The sequence below is a fragment of the Malaya genurostris genome, chromosome 3 (assembly GCF_030247185.1).
Source record: "Malaya genurostris strain Urasoe2022 chromosome 3, Malgen_1.1, whole genome shotgun sequence".
NCBI classification, from domain to species: Eukaryota; Metazoa; Arthropoda; class Insecta; order Diptera; family Culicidae; genus Malaya; species Malaya genurostris.
In genome coordinates this window covers 19,370,264-19,385,439 of record NC_080572.1, presented here as the reverse complement: position 1 = coordinate 19,385,439, position 15,176 = coordinate 19,370,264, and positions in this window count along the sequence as shown.

The window sequence follows — 15,176 nt, the reverse complement described above, 5'->3', positions numbered from 1 at the left end:
AAGTAAAAATAAGCGTTTGTAGAAATATAAAGTCTTGTTAACTGAAAAAGAAATGCATTCCAATTTTTTTGTCGTGAATACGACTTACTTTACTATGGGGTGCCTTTTCAAAATTAGCCATATGGAAGAATGGGCAGAACTTAATCGCGAATATCTCGACTTGTATTAATGGTAGCAACATAATTCTTTCACCATTTCATTAAAAATATGATCAGGAATTCAGGATAATATTTTGAACAGTGTGCGATAACCACAAACAACTCAAAAATTAAGTTTTCTTAAAATTTGAAAACAACGCGGAAAACTTTTTACTTTCGCTTGGGTTTTTCGCGCAAGGACGACGATTTTGAGATAGTCAGGCACATATCTTCAACTGAATGCGTATAAAAGGGGAACCGTGGTCGAAAATCGATCATTTCTTTTCGTGCGTTCGATGGAAGCAGACGTCGTGGGAGTGGAATCATCAACCAGCAGCGAGAGAGAATGCACCTTCTGTGTGGTTAATAAAAACCTCAAACGCTCAGGTCGCATCTCTCATTCGCTTGCTGGCCATCGAGGCGCGAGGACCAGCCAGCAGCAGCAGCAAGAGTTAAACTTTCCACCAGCAGCGAGAGAGAATGCACCTTCTGCGTGGTTAATAAAAACCTCAAACGCTCAGGTCGCATCTCTCATTCGCTTGCTGGCCACCAAGGCGAGAACCAGCAGCGACTAAACCATCAACCAGCAGCGACGGAGAGAGCGCCTTTTGCGTGGTTAAAACCTCAAACGCTTCAGGTAGCAGCTTTCATTCGCTTGCTGGCCTTCAAGGCGAGCAGACTGCCATCGCGAGAGTTAAACCATCAACCAGCAGCGACGGAGAGAGCGCCTTTTGCGTGGTTAAAACCTCAAACGCTCAGGTAGCAACTTTCATTCGCTTGCTGGCCTTCAAGGCGAGCAGACTGCCATCGCGATAGTTAAACCATCAACCAGCAGCGACGGAGAGAGCGCCTTTTGCGTGGTTAAAACCTCAAACGCACAGGTAGCAGCTTTCATTCGCTTGCTGGCCTTCAAGGCGAGCAGACTGCCATCGCGAGAGTTAAACCATCAACCAGCAGCGACGGAGAGAGCGCCTTCTGCGTGGTTAAAAACTCAAACGCACAGGTAGCAACTTTCATTCGCTTGCTGGGCTTCAAGGCGAGCAGACTGCCATCGCGAGAGTTAAACCATCAACCAGCAGCGACGGAGAGAGCGCCTTCTGCGTGGTTAAAACCTCAAACGCTCAGGTAGCAACTTTCATTCGCTTGCTGGCCTTCAAGGCGAGCAGACTGCCATCGCGAGAATTAAACCATCAACCAGCAGCGACGGAGAGAGCGCCTTTTGCGTGGTTAAATCCTCAAACGCTCAGGTAGCAACTTTCATTCGCTTGCTGGCCTTCAAGGCGAGCAGACTGCCATCGCGAGAGTTAAACCATCAACCAGCAGCGACGGAGAGAGCGCCTTTTGCGTGGTTAAAACCTCAAACGCTCAGGTAGCAGCTTTCATTCGCTTGCTGGTCTTCAAGGCGAGCAGACTGCCATCGCGAGAGTTAAACCATCAACCAGCAGCGACGGAGAGAGCGCCTTCTGCGTGGTTAAAAACTCAAACGCACAGGTAGCAACTTTCATTCGCTTGCTGGGCTTCAAGGCGAGCAGACTGCCATCGCGAGAGTTAAACCATCAACCAGCAGCGACGGAGAGAGCGCCTTCTGCGTGGTTAAAACCTCAAACGCTCAGGTAGCAACTTTCATTCGCTTGCTGGCCTTCAAGGCGAGCAGACTGCCATCGCGAGAGTTAAACCATCAACCAGCAGCGACGGAGAGAGCGCCTTTTGCGTGGTTAAAACCTCAAACGCTCAGGTAGCAACTCTCATTCGCTTGCTGGCCTTCAAGGCGAGCAGACTGCATCGCGGGAGTTAAACCATCAGCGACGGAGAGAGCACCTGCCATCATTTGGTTTTCGGTAGTCGTAACGAGAAGATCAATTTTCAGATTTTAGTTCCGCAATATAGGTTTAGAATTCAGAGCCTGCGTACTGAAACTGGATTCTGGAACTGTATTCCGGAACTAATTTGAGTTTCGAAATTGCAATTCTAGAATTGAAACTGGATTCTGAGTCTGTTATTGGTTCTAAATTTAGTTCTTGAACTCAGGATCCAGTTCTTTATTCCAGACTTCTTCTATTCGGTTTTTTGTCGTGAATACGACTTACTTTACTATGGGGCGCCTTTTCAAAATTAGCCATATGGAAGAATGGGCAGAACTTAATCGCGAATATCTCGACTTGTATTAATGGTTGCAACATAATTCTTTCACCATTTCATCAAAAATATGATCAGGAATTCAGGATAATATTTTGAACAGTGTGCGATAACCACAAACAACTCAAAAATTAAGTTTTCTTAAAATTTGAAAACAACGCGGAAAACTTTTTACTTTCGCTTGGGTTTTTCGCGCAAGGACGACGATTTTGAGATAGTCAGGCACATATCTTCAACTGAATGCGTATAAAAGGGGAACCGTGGTCGAAAATCGATCATGATTTCTTTGTCGATAGTTGAACGTGTTCAGACGTGTTTTCGTTCTCTCGCGTTTGTTCGTTCGTTTGTTGAGTTTTTATGGCGAAACGTAGACGCCGCTCGGGAGGCTCAAAAGCTAGTCCCAAGGCGAATCCTAAGCGTAACAAAAATAACACACCCAGTCCGCGTGTGGTTATTCAAAACCAGAACCAGAATCAATCCACAATTGGTGATATGATGTCAGTGCACTCCGCTCGTTCGGAAATAAGAAGCAACCGTACCGCAACCAACGTAAGCGATGTCAACGGATTCGGTGGCCCTCTCGATGAACTGCCCGAAGAAGAAGAAGAAGCTAAAGTGAAACTTCCACCGCTGATGGTGAAATCAGTCCCGCTCGCAACGTTACAGCGTGAACTGATTCGAATTGGAATTCAAGCTGAATTCAAGCTGTGTGGTATCGGCATCAAGGTGATGTTGCATACCAAATCCGAGTACGTGAAAGCAAAAAATTATCTCGATCGTGCTGGTGCAGAGTATTTCTCGCACGATTTGGCAACGGAAAAGCCATTCAAAGCAGTGGTACGTGGTTTACCGCTGATGAGCGGTAATGACATCGCATCGGAGCTGGCCGAACGATACAAGCTCCAACCGGTTGCTGTTTTCCCGATGACTAGGAAGGATGTCACCAACAAGTATCGCGATTGTCTGTACCTCGTGCATTTTAAAAAAGGTACAGTGACACTGAACGCTTTGAAAGCTGTTAGATCCATCAGCAGTATGATCGTGAGCTGGGAACCGTACCGTGGGACAAACCGTGACGTCACCCAGTGTATGCGCTGTCTGAACTTCGGACACGGTACACGCAACTGCCATCTTCAACCGAGATGCAACAACTGCGGTCAGGTGCATTTAACGTCCAGCTGCCCTGCAGAAGGAGACGCCGTATTGAAATGTATTCATTGCGGTGAAGGTCATCGGTCTACCGACAAGCAGTGTCGCAAGAGGGAGGAGTATAAACAAATACGGAAACGTGCATCGCAGAATCATCAGCCTGGAAGAAAACCCAACAAGGGTCCGGTTTTCAATAACGGCGAGTTTCCTTTGCTGGCGTCAAATCGGAAGAACGGCGCTGGAACTTCCTCCACACAGCAACTGCCGCCGCAGCCAAATCCTACGGTTCCCTGGTCATCGTTGTTGGCAGGATCCGGAATGCCACTTGCTGGAGTGAACGGTCAACCAGCTCAGGTGAGTCCCCATTTAAATACCCCTCATTTGGACCAAAATCTTCCGCCCAAATTTACCACCGAACAACTCTTGCCGATCTTCGCAGAGATGTGCAACAAAATGCAAAAATGTCAAACAAGATTTGACCAGATTTCTGTGTTAGGGCAATTCATTATACAATATGCCTGTTAACCCGTTAAATATTGTTTTATGGAACGCCCGCGGATTGTCGCGGAAACGCGTTGAGTTGTGTGATCTCTTGGAGCAACAATCAACAGATATCGTAGCTATCACGGAAACGCATTTAAAACCCGGAAATAATCTGTACCTTCCTGGGTTTAACATAGTTAGGCTGGATCGAACCCACTCGGGCGGAGGGGGTGTCGCTCTAGCCATCAGAAAAACTATTAAATATATCATTCAACCGCACTATCGCACATCGGTGATCGAAGCTGTCGGTATCGAGGTGTCTTCCGATACTGGAAAAATTATTATTATTGCCGCTTATTGTCCGACACAGTGCTATGACGGCAATGGGATGGCAAGGAAATTTAAAAATGATCTTGCGAAGCTAACCAGAACCGACAAGAAGTTCATCTTGGCTTGCGATTTAAACGCGAAACACGAGACATGGCGAAATATCCGTAGGAATAAAAATGGGTGTCTTCTCTTCGAGGATCTACAGCTGGGTTATTACACCATCCACGCTCCGTATCAGCCGACATATCTTTCGCCTGCCGGCATCTCGTCCACCTTGGATATAGTTCTGTCGAACTTCGACTTGCTGAGCCAACCAGTTACAACAAACGATCTCAGCTCTGATCATTTTCCGGTTTCATTTCAAATCGGTGGTGATATTCAGTGCGGTGAACCGCAAACCAGGAAAAACTACCACGACGTCAACTGGGTGGAATTCGCCCGGATTGTTGATCGGCATATCGATGCTACTAAAGCGTTGAATTCCACTGACGATATAGATGAGGCTTTATCCGAGCTGAAGGCCGCTATCTCTGTAGCTGAGAACCACTGCGTTAGACAGGTTCCGATCCACGGAGTATTGCTTAAAATCGACACGATGACCAAAGCAATTATCCGTCAACGTAACAAAGTACGGCGCCAATTTCAACGGTCAGGCGATTTATCGAAAAAATACGTTGCATCGAAATTGTCAGAGCTGATCAGTTCTCGAGTTGATGACTTGAAAAACGAAAACTTCTCGTCAATGATCCAAAGGCTAGACCCGTTCTCGCGGCCTTTCTGGAAGGTGTCAAAGGTATTAAAGTCAAAACCGAAACAAATCCCTCCGTTAACTCAGAACAACGACATTCTGGTAACCCCGTTTGAAAAAGCGACCGCAATCGGCGAACACATTTTGCGCTCTCACAACCTGGGTAATTCCGTTGTCAGTCCCATGGAAGACGCAGTTCGAGAAACGATGTCGACTTTGCGTAACACCCGCTGCTACGTTCCGGAAAATGTTAAGGTTAAACCCGAACAAGTTGCCGCAACAGTAAAAGCATCCAAAAACATGAAGGCGCCGGGCTTTGACTCGATTTTTAACCTTACACTGAAGAAACTCAGCCATCAGACCTACACCTTTATTGCCAGTGTTTTCAACAGATGTCTCGATTTGAACTACTTCCCCTCGGAGTGGAAAATCGCCAAGGTTGTACCGTTACTTAAACCATCTAAAGATCCAACGAATCCCTCTAGCTATCGTCCCATTAGCCTTCTGTCGTCGCTAAGCAAGCTCTTCGAAAGACTCATCTTAGATCGTGTTCTATTGCACATCGAAAACAACAACATTTTCCTGCCCGAACAGTTCGGATTCAGAAAGGGTCATTCCACAACTCATCAGTTGCAAAGAGTAGTGAACATAATCGACCGTAACAAGCACGTCGCAAAGTCTACAGCCATGGCTCTGCTGGACGTCGAGAAGGCATTCGACAACGTCTGGCACGAAGGTCTCATCTACAAGATGTATCGCTACAACTTCCCAGTGTACCTCATCAAGATAGTACAAAACTATCTCAGTGGCAGAAGCTTCAAAGTCAGCGTGAACGGAACCCTATCGAACGGGTTTGTTGTACCCGCCGGAGTACCTCAGGGTAGTATTCTCGGACCAGTACTGTACAACGTCTACACCTCGGATTTCCCTCGACTTCCTGATGGTTGCCAATTCTGCTTCTTCGCGGATGATACAGCTATCCTTTGCAAAGGTAGGGTCACAAAACATCTCACCAAAAAGCTGCAAAACTGCCTTGATTCCGTTGTCAGCTACATGAACACCTGGAAGATAAAAATTAACGCTTCCAAAACTCAGGCGATCCTGTTTCCATACAGCCTATCTCAGCGACTCACTCCTCCAGCTGATTGCAAGATCGTGGTTGATGGGCTTCAAATCGACTGGTCCAATGAGGTGGTCTATCTGGGGCTCACTTTTGATCGTAAACTACTTTTCCGCTCGCATGTCGACAAGATAAAATCTAAATGCTCTTTGCTCATCAAATGTCTCTACCCATTAATCAAGAGAAGGTCATCTCTTATTCGCAAGAATAAGTTAGCCGTTTACACCCAGATCATCGCTCCAGTGTTTCAGTACGCGTTGCCTGTGTGGGGGAGGTGTGCCGTTACACATCGGAACAAAATCCAAGTGCTGCAGAACAGAGCCCTGAAAATGATTCTGGATCTTCCGTGGTTCACCAGGACTTCAACAGTTCATCAACTAGCAGACGTCACTACCGTCAACGAGAAACTAATTGCAGCCAATGGAAAATTCCAAGAAAAATGTGCAATTTCTGAATACCCTCTTATTAGTTCACTATTTTAGTTTTGTTGTAGTTTTAGTTGTAGTTTAGTTTTATAAATCAAACTGTCTATCAGTTAAACTGTTAAAAAGAAATTGAATCAAAATTATTAACTAGTAAATTACCGTAAATCAAAAGATGAAAAGTAACATTACTACATCACTTGACATGTAATATCATACAGAAATGTAACCAAAGAGAAACAATAAATATTTAATGTAAAAAAAAAAAAAAAAAAATGAAAATCGATCATTTCTTTTCGTGCGTTCGATGGAAGCAGACGTCGTGGGAGTGGAATCATCAACCAGCAGCGACAGAGAATGCACCTTCTGCGTGGTTAATAAAAACCTCAAACGCTCAGGTCGCATCTCTCATTCGCTTGCTGGCCATCGAGGCGCGAGGACCAGCCAGCAGCAGCAGCGGGAGCTAACCAGCAGCGAGAGAGAATGCACCTTCTGCGTGGTTAATAAAAACCTCAAACGCTCAGGTCGCATCTCTCATTCGCTTGCTGGCCATCGAGGCGCGAGGACCAGCCAGCAGCAGCAGCGGGAGCTAACCAGCAGCGAGAGAGAATGCACCTTCTGCGTGGTTAATAAAAACCTCAAACGCTCAGGTCGCATCTCTCATTCGCTTGCTGGCCATCGAGGCGCGAGGACCAGCCAGCAGCAGCAGCGGGAGTTAACCAGCAGCGAGAGAGAATGCACCTTCTGCGTGGTTAATAAAAACCTCAAACGCTCAGGTCGCATCTCTCATTCGCTTGCTGGCCATCAAGGCGAGAGGACCAGCCAGCAGCAGCAGCGGGAGTTAACCAGCAGCGAGAGAGAATGCACTTTCTGCGTGGTTAATAAAAACCTCAAACGCTCAGGTCGCATCTCTCATTCGCTTGCTGGCCACCAAGGCGAGAACCAGCAGCGACTGAAACTGGATTCTGAGTCTGTTATTGGATCTAAATTTAGGTCTTGAACTCAGGGTCCAGTTCTCTATTCCAGACTTCTATTCGGTTGTTCTTAAAACCATAATAATACTCCTAAAGAATTATGCGGAATTTACTTTACTGTTCCTCTATACAACCCATTTTTTATTCATGGCGAAAAATCGTCTTCAAATTTCAGAGCTTAGTTCCGGAATATGAGTTTAGAATTCAGAGTCTGCGTGCTGAACTGGATTCTGGAAAATGATTGTAGTTCTAGAACTAAAATCCAACTGAGTTCTGAGTCTGTTCTATGTTCTAAATTTAATTCTTGAACTCAGATCCAGTTATTAATTTCAGAATTCTTCAAATCGGTTCTTTTGTCGTGAATACGACTTACTTTACTATGGGGTGCCTTTTCAAAATTTACCTTCTGAGAGAGTGATAAGTTTTTGATCGTGAATATCTATTGTTGTATCTAATGAATCAACATAATTCTTGCGACATGCCATCGGATTCAGATTTTCAGATTTGTGACATAGTCTCAAATAATTCAAAATTAAACTTTTCTGAAATGTTTGGTATAAACGAGTATCGAAGAGGATAATTCATATGGCGCGTTTGCCTTTCTCGTATTTTTAAAGCTCATAGCTCAGTGATCTGTGAAAGGATTTATATAATCTAACTACCAATAGAATCGAAATTTTTCAATTTAAACGTGTATAGCAAAATCATTGAAGTATTTCAATAGTACACTATTGAAAAACTTGTCTCATTTGATCCATGTCAACACCAGCCAATCAGAACGCGTTCTAAGGAAGAGAACGAAATATCTGCTGCTGTACAACAAATCGTCCGGGAAAAATGTTCCGAGAAGTGGTGAATATCGCAGTGAGTTCCTCAATTTGGTCCTTGTGAATGCTAGAAACGAATCCCTACAACATATTGATAGTTTCTTTCAATAAATTATGCAAATCCGAAATGAAATAATCGACATTAAAATTCTATATGCGGCTATTTTTATAGCCGTTAGGACCGCCCATTAGTGAAAAAGCTACAAACGAAATCACATAAAAGGAAATCTCTTAACAAAAATTCAATCAGTTTGGATTCTATCGCCACTGCGAGCAGATGTGTTTTGTGTCGTCTGCACAGCTAGTTTCGCTTTCGACAAGAGCGATTACGTCACAGCTGCCAGTCATTAGCATTGGGAAAAAAAACAACGGTGGAGAGCATTGCACAAAATCAGCCGTTCTAATGGCTCTAAAAGTTTTCTAAAGAACTATTAGGATTTGTTGTTCGCAAATCGTAGGGAAATATCCTCAGTTTACTGCAAATCAAGAACAGTTTGCTTAGATTTGTGCACTTTTCGCTGTGTGAAATTCACAGTAAACGAGATCAAGTGAAGCCTTCTTTGTTTTTGCGAAAAATGTTCCAGAGTTTAATGTCGTAGAGAATTACGCAATTTGACCTTTCTGAATGCTAGAAACGAGTCCCTTCAGCATATTGATAGTTTCTTTCAATAAATTATGCAAATCCGAAATGAAATAATCAACATTAAAATTCTGAATGCGGATATTTTTATAGCCGTTAGGACCGCCCATTAGTGAAAAAGCTACAAACGAAATCAGGTAGAAACAAGCCTCTCAATAAAAAGTGAAGCCTTCTTTGTTTTTGCGGAAAATGTGCAAAGGGGAATGCTTGCATAATTCATACAATTGATCAACTAATTGATATTCGGAAGTGTTAAGGAACATGTCTGTTGTTTTCGTATTCACGACATCCAGTTATGTCTCTGACATTACCCACCCGCCTTTTTTTAGAACCATAATAATACTCCTAAAGAATTATGCGGAAATTTACTTTACTGTACTCTATAAAACCCATTCTGGTAGTCATGGCGAAAAATCGTCTTCATGTTTTAGAGCTTAGTTCTGGAATATGGGTTTAGAATTCAGAGTCTGCGTGCTGAACTAACTCAAATCGTCACCATTTTTTTATTATAAAGAACTATACTGCTTATTTCATAGTATTTAAGTGCGTTTCAGAATTTTTAATGTAACTAATCTGTAATTTAGTCTAGGCGCATCGTTTAAATTTCTAGTAATGAAAGAGGGGAAAGTTGCACAATTCAAACAATCGGTGAACTACCAATTCGAATTCGGAAGCATAAATAAAGTGTGTCATATTCGTATTCACGACATCCAGTTATGTCTCTGACATTACACACCCGTACTTTTTTCAACTTATGTCTATTTTATAGTACTATTGATTTACATGCCATGAAATTTTTGTTATTTTTTTCTGTGCAAGATAATTAGCACCCGAGGTAATATATGGTTTGTTATCCACCATAATAGGGAGGATCGGCTTAACGAACGAAACAACGGTCCCACAACTTCACCACCAAAAAACGAAAAAAATGGCCCCAGTGAAAATTTTGCTGCCCTCAGAAAACGTTGCGCCCGGGGCCCCCTTCTTACACTCATAACTAAAAGAAAACTTTAATAAACTTCAATCCTTGCTAATTCATAATAAATTCACTTTGCGATAACACAATCTTAACGGATTACTTGGGATTGAGTCAAGACGCAAATCTGTCCTGAGCTCAGTCTTTTACTTTCCATCAATGTCAATGAGAAATAGATCCAAAGAAAAGATAGATGGATGAAAGCAAAAAAAATGAAAATTTGAAAAGTATTTTGTTTTAAAAACTCGTTCGGAAGCTAATTTTGAAACACTGATCGCGTCCAAAGATAAATGGCGGACACTTCCGGTTTCGGAGATATAATTGTAACAACGTTTCTAACAAACCACGTTTTTGTCATCCACTCCATTATCTCGCATTCCTGATACTTTTGGGAATGTTACTAAAGAAGGAACGTAAGCAAATAATAATTAAAAGAACGGATAAGGAATAAGCTATTAAAGGAGTAAAACTTGTCGAAATTTATTGAGCGCGTTAACACGCTTCTTTAGTTAGATCAATTGCATACAAGAATGCATCATGAACATATATTTTCAATCATTACACCAAAGCTAAACTAATGCCTGATTCCAATTTTTGAACATTTCATACAAAGCTTCATTGATCAAACCAAAAATAGTCATGCAGGGATTTTGGTATTTTGCGGGTATTCAGTTTGTGCGAAGTGCACATGACTTGTTCCATATTTTTGCGTTTCGTAAAATGAGTAAATTACACTGATGAGTCAAAGACGAAACGTAGAAGTACAAAAATAGTCGTTTTAGTAAACGTTTTTCATAAGAAAATAGTTAAAAAAGCAGGATATATTTCGTTATATTATTTACACATTTTCAAAAGGGCCACTTTACGCACTTCGTAACTTTATATTACTTGATTTAAGCCTTCCAAAAAGTATATGTATGTGCCTTTTGGTCTGCGACCCTGCTTCCTATAAGTAGTTGCAATTATTGTATAAAAACGTTAAAATGTTAAATGACTTTTTAAGGAAAAAGCCAAATCGTACACAGTCTTCAACAAAAATGTGTAATTTTACGTTTTTAGTAATTGTTTCGAACATAGTAGACAGTGAACACGATTCTCGGTTAATTTTACAAAAGGGCGTATAAGCAAGTGATAGTTTCTCTTTGTTTACTCTCTCTTCTCTTAATTACCAAGCGGTTTCCACGTTTATCACTCAACTTTTTTCATGAAATGATACCCGAAACTTTCGACTTTCAAACAGAATAGTGATATCAAAGAAAATCTTTTTAATCACATCACAATAATCGAAAGCGAGAGTGATTAAAGAGAAACTGCTACTTGCTTATACGCCCTTTCGAAAAATTAACCGAGAATAGCGAAAAAAGTTATGTACAAAAAATTGATTTTAAGGAGTTTCAAACTAAAATGCTTCATATATCCGAAAGGTTTTTCGTTAGACCCATAACTTCTCCGGTACAGTTTTTTTTCTGGTTAGAAGTCCTAAAACTTTGTAGAAGGCTTTATTTTCTATCTCTTAAGGGGAAAAATTGTTGAAATGAACTTTTATCATAGTAGTCTTAGCACATTTTTTATTGTGATCAAATCACGAGGTATATTTTTGTGAATGAATTCTTCAAAGGAACTGTGTTTCTAGGATTAACGGTTTAGCAGCTAGAGAATTAAGTTCACTTTTTTATGGATTTAAACCACTGTGCTATGGTTGTATAAAATACATACATTTAATGGGCATTTATGCAACTATTTCTCATCAGACGCTTTTGATGTCTCCGATCGCTCTATTGAATTACTTTTACAGTCGGGTTTCTAGTATATATGTCGAAGTTTCCATTGCCATCTTGGGAATCCTCGCCATTCGCCTTAGCTGTCAGCCATACTCAATTAACGTAACTTGAGGACAGAGGGTAGCGGGTTGAGTTTTAAATCGACCACGTGGCTCGCTCAATTCCCTTTGCGCATCGTATTTCTCTTGTACTCTCTCGTATATGAGCAAACTGTACCGGGTTGCCAGCATACATTTTATTATTTTGATTAGAAGTTTTATCACATAAATCTATCGTATGGGTTCCAATGAACAATGAAATATTCAACTTTCACAAGGATTGAATGCGGAACAAAAATGTGTTTATATACAATGAAACGTTTGTGTGTTTGGCAGCCTTGTCGAGCCAATTTTATTTCGCTCTCCTTTTTCAAAATGCTATCAGGAAACCAAAGCAAAAAAAAAATGACGGATGCATTGAAACTGACTTTGTTTCACAAAAAAATACAAGACTTTATTTTCATCGCGATAACATAAATGTTTTTATGTACTAAATGCATCTAAACTAAATTATCTAGACTTTGTCACGGTAGATTTATGATACAAGCCTTCAAAGCCGATTTGATGAACAAGTGGAGGTACGGATTTCCGAGCGTTCCAATTTTCAGCAGTTTTTCATTCAGAAAAAAATACAACACGACCGCTAAACTCAATGAATCATTCTTAAAATTCACAGAATATTCTCAACTAAATTTCGAAGACATTGCAGGTGGGTTTTTCTATATTCTGCACCGTTTCCAAGAAAATTTAATTTGAAACGGGAAAATAGCAAAAAACGTACCACTTTACGGTACTGTCCTCAGCCCTTGAGGATTATATTTGGTGACCTAGGTGCTTTTTGACTTTTCTTTTTTTCTTGGAGTATTTTGTCATCCCTTGTGTCGTTGAATAGTAAGTATGTAATTTTATATTAAGTAATTGCCATATATCTGTCGCAGAGTCATTTAGGTAGATGACAGGTAAATTTTGAGACTATTGTCACGAGACGTTTCCAGACGTTTAGGAACGAAGTCACCAGATAATTATGATGAAAAAAATTTTCACGAACGATCATACTAAGGTTCAGAATGTTTTCTTTGACATTAGCAGCTGTCATAGATGAAAAGTATCGCCAGGTTTTGCTGTATTCATTAGAAATCAGTTTAAGTTCAACTAATCAGATCAAAAATATTCTGGAAACCACATTCATAAATATATTATATTCATAAAATTATAAGTAAAACCAGCTTAGAGTGTATTGTTTACATGTTTCAAATATTGTTAAAATCTGTCAGGTAGCCAGTGAGATGGTTTCCTAGCAAGAAGAGTTTCAAAAAGTATATTGATTTTCTTCCTGTCCCGCCAAGGTGACATTGATTTTTGGCTGGATCTGGCATCGTGTCATTAAGCGAAACCGGTGATGGAGTGATTATGAAATGTAAGCTTCGGATAACAGGGAAGGTCTTCAAAAACGATCAGGATTAAAAGAAAGCATATATGAGAATATTTAAGGATTATCAATGCATAGTTGAGTTAGACATGATGAAAACATGTTTCATTTCACTAAAGTGTTCCACTTTTTCAATGCAACACGGAACGACCGAAATTAGCTCTACGCCTAATTCGTATAACTGTTTTTGAGTTAGTTGATTTTAACAACAAAATTTCCAAAATAACTATAAAATTAGTTAAAATTTAGAATTTACTGTGCTGAAAAAAACTCTTATTTTTAGAGAATGTGTTTAGTTGGCGAATATTCTGGACACAAACCAGCAATATTTCAATCCAACACGAAATTCTCATTGACAACTAATTTCGTTACTAAAATCAGAAACTTTGATTCTATTTATCCATCACCATCATTACTGAAGGACAGTAGTGTCAAAGCAAAACAATCCATTAAAAAGCTAAAAGGGACAGTCTTGTTGAAACTGCTCGCAAATTGTTTAGATGTTTTTCGCATGTGTTACGATATATCCCTATATAAATTTCTAAACTGATATGTAAAAATTACGTAAACTGTTAGTGAAAATTGTATTTATTCAGAATTTGTGCGCAGTTGAAGCGATTGTGGGTAATAATGTTTTTACGCGAAACAGTGAAGTGAGTTTCGAATGTTGCATTCTAATTGTACACGTCAAATGATGTTTTGTCGTGAATACGACTTACTTTACTATGGGGCGCCTTTTCAAAATTAGCCATATGGAAGAATGGGCAGAACTTAATCGCGAATATCTCGACTTGTATTAATGGTTGCAACATAATTCTTTCACCATTTCATCAAAAATATGATCAGGAATTCAGGATAATATTTTGAACAGTGTGCGATAACCACAAACAACTCAAAAATTAAGTTTTCTTAAAATTTGAAAACAACGCGGAAAACTTTTTACTTTCGCTTGGGTTTTTCGCGCAAGGACGACGATTTTGAGATAGTCAGGCACATATCTTCAACTGAATGCGTATAAAAGGGGAACCGTGGTCGAAAATCGATCATATATTCGTCATCTAACACTCGATGTGGATAGACGAATAACCTACTACGACTAATTTCGATTTTGTTTTATTTTTTATTCGCAGTTGTCTACCTACCCAAGCTATGGGTAAAAACCGCCATAGATCCGAGAAGGATCCAAAGGATGCTAAGCGTCTGAAGCCAAGTGATGTACAGGTAAACGACCGTTTGCTGAGTAAAAACCAATATGCTGATCTGCCAGTAGATGTCGAAGAGGAACTGCAGAAGAAGGAAAAAATGCCGCCTTTCTACCTGAAGGGCTTCCCACCAACTCTACGCTCGGATTTCAACACACTGATCAGCAAAGGACTACAGGCAACAATCCGTTTATGTACTGAAGGCTACAAAATAACTGTTCCGGCTTTGAACCACTACAAAGGAGTGGAATGCTATCTGAAGCAGACAAAAGCGGAATACTTCACACACGATATTGCCGCCAACAAACCTATGAAGGTTGTACTTCGAGGACTACCCGACATGATGGAAGCCGAACTAAAGCAGGCACTGTCGGAGGCTGGACTAAAGCCTTTGATGGTATTTAAAATGAAGCGCCATAATACGGACAAAAAGTTTAGAGATCAACTGTACCTGATTCATCTGGAGAAGGGCTCCATCACCATGAGTCAACTGAAAACGATTAAATCGTTATTTCACATAATCATCGAATGGCAAAAGTATAAACCGGTACATCGGGATGTCACACAGTGCACGAACTGTTTGAACTACGGCCATGGAGCGAGGAATTGCCACATGAAAAGTCGGTGCGGGAAGTGTGCCGAACCACACAATACCAACGATTGCCTACTAGATGACATCGCTGTAAAATGTGTGAACTGTGATGGCGACCATCCATCTACTAGCAAATCGTGTCCCAAACGTGCTGAGTTCACAAAAATTCGACAACAGGCGTCCCGCAAACAA